The sequence below is a fragment of the Ambystoma mexicanum genome, chromosome 12 (assembly GCF_040938575.1).
Source record: "Ambystoma mexicanum isolate Mex_15411 chromosome 12, UKY_AmexF1_1, whole genome shotgun sequence".
Lineage (NCBI taxonomy): Eukaryota > Metazoa > Chordata > Amphibia > Caudata > Ambystomatidae > Ambystoma > Ambystoma mexicanum.
Genome location: NC_090936.1, coordinates 477,276,123 through 477,290,590, shown reverse-complemented (window position 1 = coordinate 477,290,590; position 14,468 = coordinate 477,276,123). Strand labels below are relative to the sequence as shown.

The window sequence follows — 14,468 nt, the reverse complement described above, 5'->3', positions numbered from 1 at the left end:
GGGTTCCCCGTTTTACTTGGTCGCTGCGACACCCCAGGCACAAATCTTTGGGTTGTCCAGCCAGCCCAATCCAGTATTCTCCAGGGTCTTCATGTACCAGTGGTTTAGCCTTTTCCCTTTGCGCCCAGGTCAGGGCACCCACACATGTGAGGTACCGTTTTCGTCGGGACACCTGTGGGAACATGCGAAGGTAGGACATTTGTCCTCTCTTGGTTTGGATACTGTTTTCACACATTTCCTATGGCACTTTGTTACACAACCCTTTAATTTCCCAAATGTGACCTACATTTAGTCGCCGCTTTAGGCATTGTATGCTTTTGTAACCTGCGCGTGTCACCTATCCTTCAAACGGTCTGCCTGTGCGCTTGCATTCAAAATATGAATGCATGACAATCTTCACTACATTTGTTTTCCTTATTTTCAAATGCCAAGTACGCCTGTTTAGGCAGTCAGGATAAAAATCCTGTGTACCATGGCTCTGTTTTTGCTTGTTTTGTGAAACAGTATGAAAGATGTGTGATTTCCTAACTAGAATAGTTGTGGGAATGTAGCGGTGCATTGATTTTCATATTATTCACAGAAGTCATTACCTTACAAGTCCAAACATGTCTAGCACATAACTTTTTTTCTGTCATGTCATTTTTCCAATTCTTCCCCAAACTATGGGAATTTTAGCTACATAGTTGTTGCTGGACCTGCACAAATGATCCCTTCCCGAACTTGGAATTTTGTCTACTTTCCAGAAATGTATGCCTTTCTGTTTTCGCATTCAGCTTTCCTACCCTCCTCTTCTATTCTATTCCGCCCAAGCATGTCCTATTGAAAAAAAGGGAAGAAAAGAAAAAAAATGAAATTGCCTACCTCTCACAAAACTGAGGGAAACCTTATAAAATAATCTGTTTTTTGTTTCCACTCAACCTGTTCTTGAAGGCTTGAAAAATGGCAAATTCTGAACAGCAAACCATTTGTTCCTAGCCCTTACAAGGAACAAAACACAGGCTTCTTTGTACATCACTCTTAGCATTTTCTGAAAAAAACATTTTGTCACTTTATTACATTTGAACGAGACCTACCAAAATGTCCAAAAAAGGGCACAGCACTGGGAATGAAAACCCTCAGCAGTTAAGGGGTTAAATGTGGTAGGCTAGTATAAGATTTGTTCTAGGGACTTTATGATTTGGATTCATACTGACAAGAATATCTTTTCCTGGAACCTTTAGTTTGAAACAGGAACCTCAACACTCCTAGTTAATTTTTCATTATTTTAGTTTATTTTCTTTGAAGCTGGCCAAGAGGTCAGACGAATTGTAAAAGAATATAATAGAAATCCATGAACATGACGTCCCAGAGTCCCAAGTCCTACTTTTGGTCCGCCACAGTGGGTTTTCCAGAGGACGGTAGTGATAGACGGCGAGTTAAGAGATCAGCAGGGGTAAGCAGGGAGCAGGAGCTTGTTGGGGTGATCTGTGATGCAAGTGAGGTATTGGCAAGTGGTTCTAGATCGGGTGTGTGCACATGTTAGGGAGAATTCTCATAAATGTGCTAATTCCCTTCACCTTAGAGAACCCCTGCAACTTTTCTGGATTTTGAGGACTTGATTTTTTACCTGGAAGGAGTGCGAGCCCTTTTTCCCCCCACTCTTTCATGTATTTTGATGTGCGTTTTACTCTCGTGTTTTTTGATTATGGAATTTTAAGATAACTCCATAGGCATCTTTTCGTGTGTGTTACACAGCACGCTCAGTGCAGTGACACATGGATGTCTTTTTAGACTTCCTTAAGGTTTAAATACCCTTTCTGGCATAAACTACTGTTTCCCAGAGAATGTAAGGTTAAATTGACTTTACTAGTCTTTTTAAATTCCTAGACCCAGCAAACACTATCTTCCTAAAGAGTGCTGGAGGGGTTACCTAGTATCCCCTGTGTCTAGAAACTCATGTAGCAGTCAAATGCTACCATTATATCAAAATGGCTGGTGGCAGTAGTTTTAGAACAAATTACCTTTGTTTAAACGGGTCCTGATCTTTTTTCGCCATTTCTTTTTGGAAAGGTCTTTCTGTTTGTCTCTGCGCCTCAAACCAGGTTTGATCCCTTTGTTTCCATGCCTTTGGCGGGCTTCAGGACTGAAGACTGCCTCTGGCGTCCGAGTGTCTGGGGTGGGCAGGAAGTGAGGCAGGTGCCCAAAACTCCCTGTGCTTAGTGTCCTAGGAGACCCAAATGCACCATGGCGTGATCGGCTGGCTGACTGTCCGGCAAGGACAGCCACCCTGCTGGGCGAGTGGCAGCTAGGCTGGAACGAAAGAGAAAACGGTTTAAAGGTGAGTCTCCAGGACTGGAAGGCAGAGTCGACCACTGGAATGAAAGAACCGAAGACGAGCTGGAAGAGGACGGCTGCTGCAACTCCTGGACCGTTGGTTTGACCGGTGAAGCCCTGATGCAGGTCCGAATTGCCAAGTTCATCTCAACAAAGAAGCCCCTTCAAGGACAACTTCTTCCTTTGAGTTGGTGAAACCAATCAACTCGTAAGCCACCTGGATACCATTCTCGAAGCTGGTTAGGATTAGCTAGGAGGAAGGACACCAGCTTGTGTGCTTGAAGAACAGCTACTTGAACTGAAGGGACTCCACTTTGTCAGCGTTTTCCGACGATCCCTTGCAGGAGTACCCCCAGATGTCCTCCCTCTTGTCCCCACGACTGAGGCTCAGGAACAGTGAGATCTGCAGGAACTGCTAGGAACCAAAGTCTTCAGCTGAATATTTTGCTTCACACTAAGGTACTGTGCCAACCCGATTGAGAGAACGCTTTTCTCGGGGTGAAAGTTCGTGGAACTTTCCGAACTTGCAGGCCTAATCAGCTTGTGACCCAACATATGATTCTTTTTCGTACAAACTACTTTTGAGGACTTTGGCAAAGACTTTACCATTTACTTCAATAGCTACTCTTTCCTATTCAAGACACTAGTCCATTGATTTTTGGCCTATGCCTATTGAACTGAATCGAGTCCTCTAGTGAACTATAACTATTTGCACTGCCTAAGAAAGTAATTATGATCTATTCTGCTAACTTGTGCCTTTGCCTTCCCATTCAAAGGGACTGGAATGCCCTTTGGCTCCTATTTCAGAGTGTCTGGGGTGGGCAGGAAGTGAGGCAGGTGCCCAAAACTCCCTGTGCTTAGTGCCCTAGGAGACCCAAATGCACCATGGCGTGATCGGCTGGCTGACTGACCGGCAAGGACAGCCACCCTGCTGGGCGAGTGGCAGCTAGGCTGGAACGAAAGAGAAAACTGTTTAAAAGGTGAGTCTCCAGGACTGGAAGGCAGAGTCGACCACTGGAACGAAAGAACCGAAGACGAGCTGGAAGAGGACGGCTGCTGCAACTCCTGGACCGTTGGTTTGAATAAATAAATTGTTCATAAATATATTGATTTTGTGTTGAAGTTTATTTGTGTATAATATTAAGTTGCCTCTTTCTAGTGAATGTTTTCTAAATGATTGCGGAATACATTTATAAGTGTTTTACCAAGAAACCTTGAGAGAAAGTGTCTATTTGAACCACTTTGATTGTAAAACCTCTGTGTAACCTCTTGTACTGCTCACATTCCCTCTTGAGATAAGCCTGGCTGCTCAGCTCGCTACCACAAAACGGTGTAGTACAGACTTATACCAAAGGTTGGTTTTGCTTACACCTGTAGTCCTAATTGTATGTGGAGTTCCCAGAGGGCACTGCATGCAATTCTGCCTAACAGCATGCATGCACGTTTGTGTGGCGAGTAGAGAGGTTAGTGTGATGAGTGTATGTGAATTGAATGGTAGAGTGAAAGGAGAGAGTTTGTGTAGTTGTAGGAGGAGGTGAATAGAAGTGTGCAGGAAGAGATTAGCTGTGTGCAGGAAGAGAGTAGCAGAGATGATGAGTAGTTAAGTGGAGTGGGAGGAGAACTAATATCAAAAGGGTAGAGGCAAGATCAGGAGGAGTGAAACATTGTGCTGATATCAGAGATGATTAAGGGGTGACCAGGGAGTGGTCAGAGTAGAGAGGGAGAGGCGAGAGTGGACATGCAAGGGCAGCCTGACTCAAACCAGTGTTGGTGCAAGGCACTTTCCCGGTTCCCGCAAGACCAACCTTTGGATAGAGTAGGCAGAGTTGGGTAGTAGCAGAGGTAGCTTAGATATCAGCATTTACGGAACCATTTGTAGCATAAGACAGTGTTTAGAAAGTAGGGATCAACATTTGGTAGCACTAACCGGAGTTACAGATGCCTGAGTTAGTGAGGGGTGTCATAATAAGATGGGAGAGGGAGAGAGAGGGGCAGCTGTAGTCCCCAAAAAAAAGTAAAACCCCTTGAACTATCTCTCATACTTGGAGTGATTGTACAATAAATACTCTCTACAACAATGATGTTAACCCTTCACAATATCTCGCTAAATTCAGCAGTGTGTGACAAGTCCTGGGACTTTGTCCCTTTGGGACTAGGGAGTTGAGCCTGCTACGATCAACACCCTCTACGGGACAAGGTAAGTGGGATCCCACTGCGGGTGACTCCCCCTTACTGGACAAGGAATACCCAATCTGGGTTTATACTCATCCTCCCTCAAGTACAGAATCCCATTTGTTTGTTGGCTACATGGGATTGAGTAGGGCAAGGATGTGCTAGGCCCTTTTGAAATTATAGGTGTGGTTTCCAACCCTTTAAGAACCCCAATGTTGTGTGAATGTTGAGAGAGGCAGGGAGAGGCACTCCTGCAGAGCCACCCACAGAGGGAGGAAGTCCTATGGAGTCAATCGCAGGTAAAGAAAGTCCAGCACAGGCATTCGCAGCTGAAGGATATCCTGTGGAGTCAGCGCCATTCTCCTGGAAGGTGGAGACCGGAGCCAGTCCAACGACGGAGGTGTGCTATGCGGTCGATGCATTAAACTCAGAGCGCTGCTTTCTCTGGCGTGGAGCAGAGCATGAGAGTCCAGTCCCCGGTGCTGACTAACCGTGGAAGACGAACCGACGTTGTGAGCCTAGTGGGTGTTTAGACCACAGTGCTGTGCAGGCAGAGGAGACCCATCTATCCCAGGAATACTGATGCAGCAAACCATGTACATGCTTGTCACCGGGAACAGGGAGGAGGAAGAGGAGACGCGGCCAAAGACCAAGAGGGGCTAAGAGACAGAGACCGAAGACGGGGTGGAAGACAAGATATCCCAAGCCACAGTGGGAGAGAGAAAATCCCAAGGCAGGTTGAGTGTAACAGGACCACAAGGCGGGGTAGAATAAACAGAACCCCAAGGCAGTGTAAGGTCCGAAAGCGGGACGTGAGAAGTTATTCCCCAAGAGGTGGGGGAGGGGGGGGCAGATCAATACACCAAGGTGGGGTGAGAGAATGAGTGAGTAGCACCAGGCAGAGAGAGAAACACGCAAAACCTAGGTGGGCTGAAAGAAACCGTGCTCCAAGGCTCAGTAACCACAAGTCAACTATAAGTTTCGGAGACTGTTCTTTCAGGAGAAAAAGAAGAATGAAGAGTCACTTTGAACTGTATAAACAAGCACGTGGCCTGGGAGAAGATAGGGGGACCAGGAGCCAACCACCACCAGGAAAGTGGAAGACTAAAGAGATGTTTTTTTTAACAGTAGGCCTGTGAAAAGCCAGAGACATTGTGGTTGGGTTCCGACACCAGCCACCAGAGCCAGGGTGAGAGAAAATCTTGTATAGACCTGTCTAGTTAAATTTATGTTTGACTAGTAGTAGTATTAGTGGAAGGGGTAGAGCTTAGGGTAGATTAAGGTTGGACAGAAGACTGAATTTTGTTGCAAGACACCCTACCAACCACCCTTTTGTTATTTCCTTTGAGATAGGGCAAAGAATACTGTAGAAGTTAGGGACAGAACAAACCTAATTTCCTTCCATGTAGTAAACTTCATGTTGCAAACAATACCTCTTGTCCGCTTTCCGAGTCCGACTTAACCATAAGTAGAATTAGGATTTCAAAAACAATAGTGTCAAACTATGCTTCCAATTAATTTCAAGTTGACATCATCCTGCTAATTTAACATGCTAGTTGTATCTGGTTCAATCAAATCATATTAGCAAAAATAGGTACCCTCCAGTATCAGTTTTAAAAGCAGATGTCTGTTCTGGCTCTCAAAAGGATTCTAAAACGTATTGGCTCATGACCATGCTTCAAATTCTTTTAGAGAATATTCCAAAATCTACTTTCAACTTCTCTAGTGTGGCAGCGTGGAGATAGTTTCTTATTGATGACTGGTGGAATGGGATGTGGAGGCTGCTTATATGTGAGAATGTGTCATTCTCCCCGTGGAATAGATTGCCTCGATTCTTTGTTAAGTGAGGAGGCTTTCTAGAGTTCATGAAGACCATGAACAGAGACTATACATGTCCCACACGACTATGGACGCTGGGTCTTCTGGAGATGGCATAACAGTGCTCCGGTGTGATCTAGGGGAAGACTGTGAGGGAGGGGAGATAGGAAATGGGACAAGGACCATTGTATATGTTTTGGGGTTGGAGGTGGGGGTTCTGTGTGCTAATATGTATGTTTTCTAATTAAAGCAGCCGTATCACATCTTGTTGGACAGTATTACTCATGTTTTGAAACATAATAAAAAGGTTTGAATACAAAAAAAGAAATGCAAACTATCTTGCTGTAGGCTCATATCAGTTGTATAACGAAGCATACATTTTCAACCACAGACTTCTGTGCATCTCAGAGCTAATATGAAATTACTACGGACACTTGGAAGGTAGAATGAACATACCCAGTCTCTAGAAAATGGTTTAGAAATATTGTACAGTCCTTGTGTTGCAGTTGTTGTTTTGCTGGCTAAATTAAACAATTCTGGGGCCTGCATTCTCTCTCGTTATAGACCCCCTTTCCCCAGCTTCTTCTGTTGGGCATGTCTGCCATTTCCCTTCGCAGTCTCCAGGTTAAACCCCATTGATTTTCTTGCCCTGTGCTCTTCTGCCAAGCGTGTGGAAATCTGCGTTTCTTGCCCCCAGGTTTGCATCCTCGTATTATATCACATTTCTTGGATTTACCCAAACTTTCGTGAACGGACATACCTGCTTTTCTGACATTCTAATGTTCAAATGTCTTGCCATGAACTATAATCTCCTGCCAGAAAGGCCATTAGTCACAGAATGGGCATTAGTCGCAGAGAACTTGTTTAACACAGGCTTTTCTGCACAAACTTTCTCCATTGTAGTTCATGACAATTTGGCATGCATCCTTTGAGATCTGCTAAATTTATTAATAAACATTATGAAGTTCTGATTAAATACAGAATTCTAACACCTTCTTTGAAAACTACATAAAACAGACAGTGCACACGTTTCCTGTGTGAGCCCATGTCTGTTTTCAAGCAATCCTTTGCCTTTTTTTGACAAACATTTGGCTGCGTCTTTCTCTGCATTGTTTATATAGCTTGTGTCCTTGCATGGTTTGTGCGCTGAAATGTAAACACACTTTAGAAAAAGAACGTCTCAAACAAACTACTCCTGCTAAATGGCCTCTGTTCAAAATGTAATATGATCTTATTTTACAAACTTATTGTATAAAAGGTGCGCATACCGGAAGTGCTACAGAAGCTCTGTTGGCTGCACTGATCGTGCTTGCGAAGTGTGCGAGTAACGTGTTGCCGTTCTTAATATTGACACTTCTAAGACTACAGTATCAAGTACATCTGAGAGAGTGTATTGTGGACATCTTGACTTTTACCTGAATTCTTACTTTACTCTTATTTACTCTCTCTACACGGAGTTGGCTCCTCCTCAGACCGATCTACTTAAAGTCCGGGATTCATGGGCGCGCGTATTGGAAGTGCTACAGAAGTGCTGTTGGCTAGGTCGGTGGGGAGTTGAGGGAGAAGAGGTAGGAGCATCAGTAGTGTGCGTATTTGTACAGAAAATACAGCTAAACAACATCTGATGAACGTCGAATACCTAGCATCAGACGCTCGCTATGGTAGTGCATGGATTAGTGAGCGCGCAGGATTAAAATTACCCTTCTAGATGTGTCCCGATTTAAGTCATTAACGCATTGTATTGAAGGGAGTTACAATGCACGCTCTTTTATTGCTCCCTTTTGTCTTCTCTCACCTCGCTCCATTACGAGTAACGGTATGGGGAACAAAAAAAGAAAGGGCAATGATTAAATTATATATCTGTTGGGGCGTCTTTGGTATTTACCAGGAGCAGAGATAGCATGTCCAGGGCCCTGGCACTCCCTCCCCATCTGTCTTACCAAATGCCATGGATGGCGGGGGACGGCGGCGAGGGAGTCTGGGGGAGGTGGGGTGGCGGGGGCGGGGTATTGCGATGGATAAATTCCCGGACAAAGTTGATGATATGGCGAGTTCGCCATTACTACTGGACTCAGATGAATTTGGTTCCCTGCCACAAGATCCGCACAGACAAATTATGGGGAAGGATACGTTTGATAGTGTTGGCTTCTACGGCCTCAGCCAATCTTTCATTTTTGGACACTCCTCTGATATTTGTTTCAGGGGAAATTACCCTTCACGCCATGTCGGAGCACCCAATTCTCCTTGGGGAAGGGTTGGACGCAAGTCTCCCTTCCACTCAGACTCCTCTGACTAATTTGGAGGAGGGAAATCTGTCAGCTGTATGTAGGACTGTTCAGGAACTAATCTGTGGGGAATTGAGCGAACACACCAAACGTCTAGACGCAATATTTACCCAACTAATAAGATTGAATGAGTGTTTGGATCCACCTCAGATGAACATGGGGGTTAAGGAACAATGTGTACAAACGGCCTGCGACTTAACTTTAAGTGCTCCCAACTTAATTAAGAAAGGGGAAAATGATTGCAAAAATGCCCTTCGATTTACTACCACAGGGCATCATGATCGAGGCACCGGCAAGGTTAGAGCTGGAGCCTATGATCCAGCACCTAACGCTGGAGGAAGCAGAGCCTTTCCGGGGCAAATCCGATACACAAAAAAAAGGGAGAAAAAAATAACACAACAAAACACAGGAAAAATATTAACTACAACCCTTAGAACGTTGGAAAGCACCCAAGAAAACCCCCCAAAATTCATGGAGAAACATGGTTAGAAATGAGATTGTTGATAGAGAAGATATTGTAAATTTGGACTGCTCTCTGTCCTTTGAGGAGGGCAGGGAGGAGAGTCTCCTGTCGGTGCAATGAATGTAATGCAATTGGTGGAGAGGGTCATCGGTAATAGCTCGGTGATGAGTGCCGACCCTCAAGATAAGCTCAAGAAAGGTTGTGATGTTGAGGGAGGGGACACTAACTAATGCAATGAAACATAAGTGACTGCAAAAGGATCTTAAGATGGGGAGTATTAACAGTAATGAGGGGTCCTGCGAGAAGGTCTAGAATCTCTTTAATACATTTTTTTTTTTTTTTTTTAAAAAGGTATTACCGGCAGGGGATAGGGACTCTGAAGGGCAAGCTCACGGAACAAAGGACAAATCTTCTAACATTCTTGAGGTATGGGGCAAGCACGGCTCAGGTGGTGGGGCTGCTCAGGCCGACCAAGCGAAAGGGGAGGGTGCTGAAGCAGGGGGAAGACTTCCAAGCTCTGCTTACAGAGAACATAGTCAGATCCACAGTGAAATAGTTAATGGAACAGATGGTAATAACAGGTTCCCTCTCTTCGGGTGAACTGAAAGAGGGGTTGATGGGCCAGCACCCCTAGAGAAGGGAACGTGGTACCAAGGCAATGACCCAGGGTTTATAAGTAAATATCGTAGAGGGTCAGGGTGTTATGCAAAGTTTAAAGGCTGCCATTTCGGTGTTTGGTTATGGAGGTTCAGACTATCTAAATAGATGGCGAATGTTGGCCCTTCTGAATGAAATACCGACACAGACTTTACGTCATCCGACATCAAACTGGTTGATTTGGTCCACCCTGAGAGGTACGACTATGTCAGGTTGGTCTTCCATTTTCGGGTGGTATATAAGGCATTGGTGGCAGAAGTCAGTCATTTTAACAAGCTGGGTTATGATCTGCTATTCTTCTGTGAGGGCTCGGCAAACAGCTACGGCAAACAATCTCAGCAGATACCCAACGGAATAACGTGGAGGGGGTTATAACCGGCCACAAGTGGAGCAAGCACAATCATAACCAGTCCCAGGAGGACCATAACAACTGGAGATGGCTAGCAACGTCAATTAGAGAATCTATCTCACAGTTGAAAGGACTAAAAAAAAAAAAAAACTTTCCAATCAGTCTTTTCACTTATAGGGCTTTTCAAACGTGTGCCCCTGTTTAGATCTATGCAATCAGCTTGGCCAATTTCCAATTATCTTCTTACAAGAAACGTGGCTTGTTGACAAACCCCCCACTCCACCCGGCCCCCAACCCTGGACGGGTATGATAAATGAGTGGAGCTGGCGAATTAAGGGCAGTAGAGGACGGCCGGCTGGCTGGGGGCCTGCTTGTAGCTATTCGTAATGGGTGGGGACTCAGAGTGATTTACCACCTTGATGTAGCCAAAGGGGTGCAAGCAGTAGCATTTGAGTTAGAACCTAAACTTCCGTGCCAGTATATTTTGTTAAACAACATATACTGGAACCCCTGTTCAAATCTAAGCTCAGCGATTAAAGACTTGAATAAGTGGATTGAAAAACGGTTTGTTACAATGTTTGATGGCCAGATTATAATTGCAGGAGACTTCACCGCTGACTGTTAGCCTCTAATGTGTATGGGTTACGAACACCTACAGTTGTGCGCCGCTTCAGACTCGGGAGTCCGACCACCTAAGGATATAGATCAATTTGGTGGGATTCCGAGGGGTAACAGAAACAGGCTTCAAGGACAAATTTGGTTAGATACCTTGTTGAGTTGGGTATTATATATAGTGAATGAACTGTGTAACCAGAATGTGAAGTATGCTTCTACGTGGACCCGTGGGAAATTGAGTTCCACGATAGACTACACATTTGTGACAAAGGGTCTTTTGGACCAGATTGGAGAGTTATGTGATTACTCAACGGGGTTTAGTGACCATGCGATGCTTCAGGTGGCCTTATGCACCGCCAATTGTGGTAGGGACTCTAAATAATATATTACTCAATTGAATGTGAATTTAAAAGGATCTCAAATTCATTGGCATGAGGGTAATATTGGAAAACTAAATTCTGTTTTCTTGAATGATTTTAAGAATAATACAATAGATTTTAAGACAAAAACATATACCCATAATATTTTTGGTCCATACCTGCAGGATTTGATTGGTAAATTGGGGGAAAACGTTAGGAACGTTTCCTCGATGATATAACTCATCATTTTGATGTTATGGTCCAGAATCAAAATAATGTGTGGTATATCAGGAGGATTGTGAAAAATGTCCCTAAACATAAGGAAATACTAAAGGTAAAACTAAAATTTAAAAAACTGGATTAAAGCCCATTGAGCCTATATGTATCAGATGGATGGGGAAAACATTATGAACACTTTAAAGGATGGTAGCTCCAGAAAATTCTGGCTCTTAAGACATGCCTTAGAGGGGAAATCAGGCCGCAGTTCAAACTAATCTGACATCTGAAGAGGTCTGGCATGGCCATTTTCGAGATCTGTATGGACATGAGGGAAAACAAGGAGGTTTTGAGTTGTCCATGGCTACTACTGGGTGGGACTTGAAATTCACGTTACAGGATATTGCCGTCATGATTGGTAGGCCTGTTTTTTTCTAGGGCCCCCGGTCCAAACCAACTTACTAACGCAACCTTAAAAAACAATCTGGATTTGTGGTCAAAAGTCCTATATATTACATTTAGGGATATAGTGGAAACAAGAACCTACCCCAGTTTGTGGAAGACCTCGTATGTTGTACCAATATAGAAGGGAGACAGGAATTAACCCATGAACTACCGTCCTATAGCATTGCTAGATGTGGATTCAAAACTCTTTGCATCACTGGTACTACAGGATATTGAAGAGTGGAGCAGCAGAAATGATATTTTGGCCCCTCAACAGATGGGTTTAAGGAAACAAATGGCCACGGACCGTGGGGGACTCTTGTTGAGTACTTTATAAGAGCAAGCTTGGAGGGATAATTCCTCAGCAATTTACGTGGCCTCTATGGATTTATCGCTTGCGTTTGACCGGGTAGACAGGAATATTCTATGGTAAAAATTACATAGGCTAGGATTGCCAGGGGGGTCTACTCTCAATCCTGATACATATACATGAAGGTTCTAATGTACAGATAGGATTGAACAGCGAGGGGTTGTTATCAAAAGCAATCTGTACCTATAATTGATTGCGTCAGGGCTGTATATTTTCTCCTGCATTGTTTAATCTATAAGTGCCAGATGTGGGTATTGTGTTAGACTGTGCATCATTTGCACCTCCTAGGGTTAAAGGTCTATTTGTTGAGCAGCATATGCAGATTTTATTCTAATTGATTGCCCACCAATCGGATAACAAAGACTTAAGGTGGCATTCAATCAGTATATTATTGATAATCAATTGAAAGTCAATCCGCAAAGGACTATGGTAATTAGATAAGCAAACGCAGCCAACCGAGTGGTTTTAAATCGTTATTAAATAACACTAGACTCTCGGTGAGGTGGAGTATCAAATACTTGGGGTTCCCCATTATTTTAGCTCCCAAGAAGAAGGTTTACAGAAACTAAGAGAAAGTCAGACAAGTTTCTCAGATAAAAAAAATATACAAGAAATATGGAAAATTCTCAACGATCCCAACAATAAGGTTTTATCGAGCAAAGATTATCCCCAGTCTGTGGTATGGTCTGGAGTTTTTCCCTTGCTGGATAGTGAAGGAGATCTTTCAATATGAATCCTTGATTTGGTGGTCAGTGCCGTATTTTTTGCCAAAATGTGTGCCAATTATCGGTGCTAAGGTATGAATTAGGCCTAAAATCAATGCAAAGTTTGGTTGAATGGAAGAGACTGTCCTTGTATCGAAAATTCTATATATGTCACAGACAATTCTCTATATGCACAGCTGATGAAGTGTTAAGGTGGGGCCGCCAAGGGAGGGCTTTGCACTCAAGTTGCATGAAGAATGCATGCAATTACTGAAGAAGTTGGGGGTAGATTTGCAATCTCTTCCATTAAAAGTCAAAAGGCTAATACAAAATAATGATTGGGCCCAAACAAATGATGCAGTGATTGGCTTACAACTATATACACAGATTGTCTCTTCTGAAAAATCTATGGGCTATGCGAAGCAATACTTACGATTCCCTAACAAGAAAATGTGTCGGAATTGTATGCTTTTTTGGATGAATGTACTGCCAATGAGAGAGACCTTATTAATTAGAGGGGGTCTGAGGGAGGATACAACGGTGTGCCGTTTCTGTAACATAGCAGACCAAGGTAACGCAACCACATTTGTTAATTGACTGTCAGGCCCTCAGACAGCAGCAAATCTCTCATTTAAAAAACGTATTGAACACCGAGCAGGTGTGTTTGGAACATTTGTGGTGGGTTATTCTACATAGTAAATCAGTGTCATTAAATCTGCCAGTAATGAGATTTGTATCTGTGGAATGTAAACTATTTTAGAGGTTAGGAATTAATTTTGTAAGGAAATGGTTACAATGATTTATAATTCTGAGAGTGTTAATATATAATGAAATGTACTATACTGATTTTTATGTGTTTTTATGTATACTGAGAATGTTATTTCTACGTTGCATTGTATTCTATATTTGACTCATTTTCTATGTAATATTCATTTCAAATTCTGTGTTTATTAATTGCAATGTATTTAAAGAGAGCTTATTGTGTTTTAAAATTATTTTGGAAAGGTTTATTTTAACCAAAACAAATAATTGTATAATTGCTGCCCTTCCAAGTACGATTTCTGTGTTCACATGTAGTTCTTGTCTCTTCGATTTGCAGTGAAAACTACTTCCATGCACTATTCCTGCTAAAAACTGTAACCAGGTGTTGATATACTATTTTTACCCTTCTGCTATTTGCAGTGAACAATTCACTTCTATGCACTCTTCCTACTTCTAAGCGCTATGCAGGTGTTATGTACAATTGTTGCGGTTCATATTAGGTGTTTTGCAGGGCTAGATTTGAACACCTCCACTTTATCTACCACAATTCTATGACATCTATTTATAGATGTTTATCTTTGCAAGTATGAGAGAGGCGTATGGCCAGAAATCCGTGCCACGATCAATGGCTCAAACTGCTACTCATTAATGAGGCCCAGTAAGTGGGAATGGCATTTTAGGGGATGAGTGTATTTTTAGGGGGGGCTGCATAAGATAGAAGTTTTGGCTGAATGATCTCTGGAGGGGGAGGTGGGTGTCACTACTAATCTGCACATGGTTGAAGCTCCTTGTACTGGCTAAACAACTTAAAACCAAGAAACAGGATGCTAACCAGAGACATCTCATTCTGATTAGAATCGTGGCCTGAGCGATTTGTCCAAGATAGGAGCTCCATCTGCTACTTTTACAACTGTACAGAGGTACTTCCAAATGTTATAACA

At 43.2% G+C, this 14,468-nt stretch overlaps 1 protein-coding gene across 2 annotated transcripts in view; it reads right to left on the bottom strand.

The window, feature by feature from the left end:
- Nucleotides 1–14,468, bottom strand: part of SSBP1 (single stranded DNA binding protein 1) — a 262,275-nt gene that overhangs the window by 200,398 nt on the left and 47,409 nt on the right. The gene's annotated exons all lie outside the window — the stretch shown is intronic.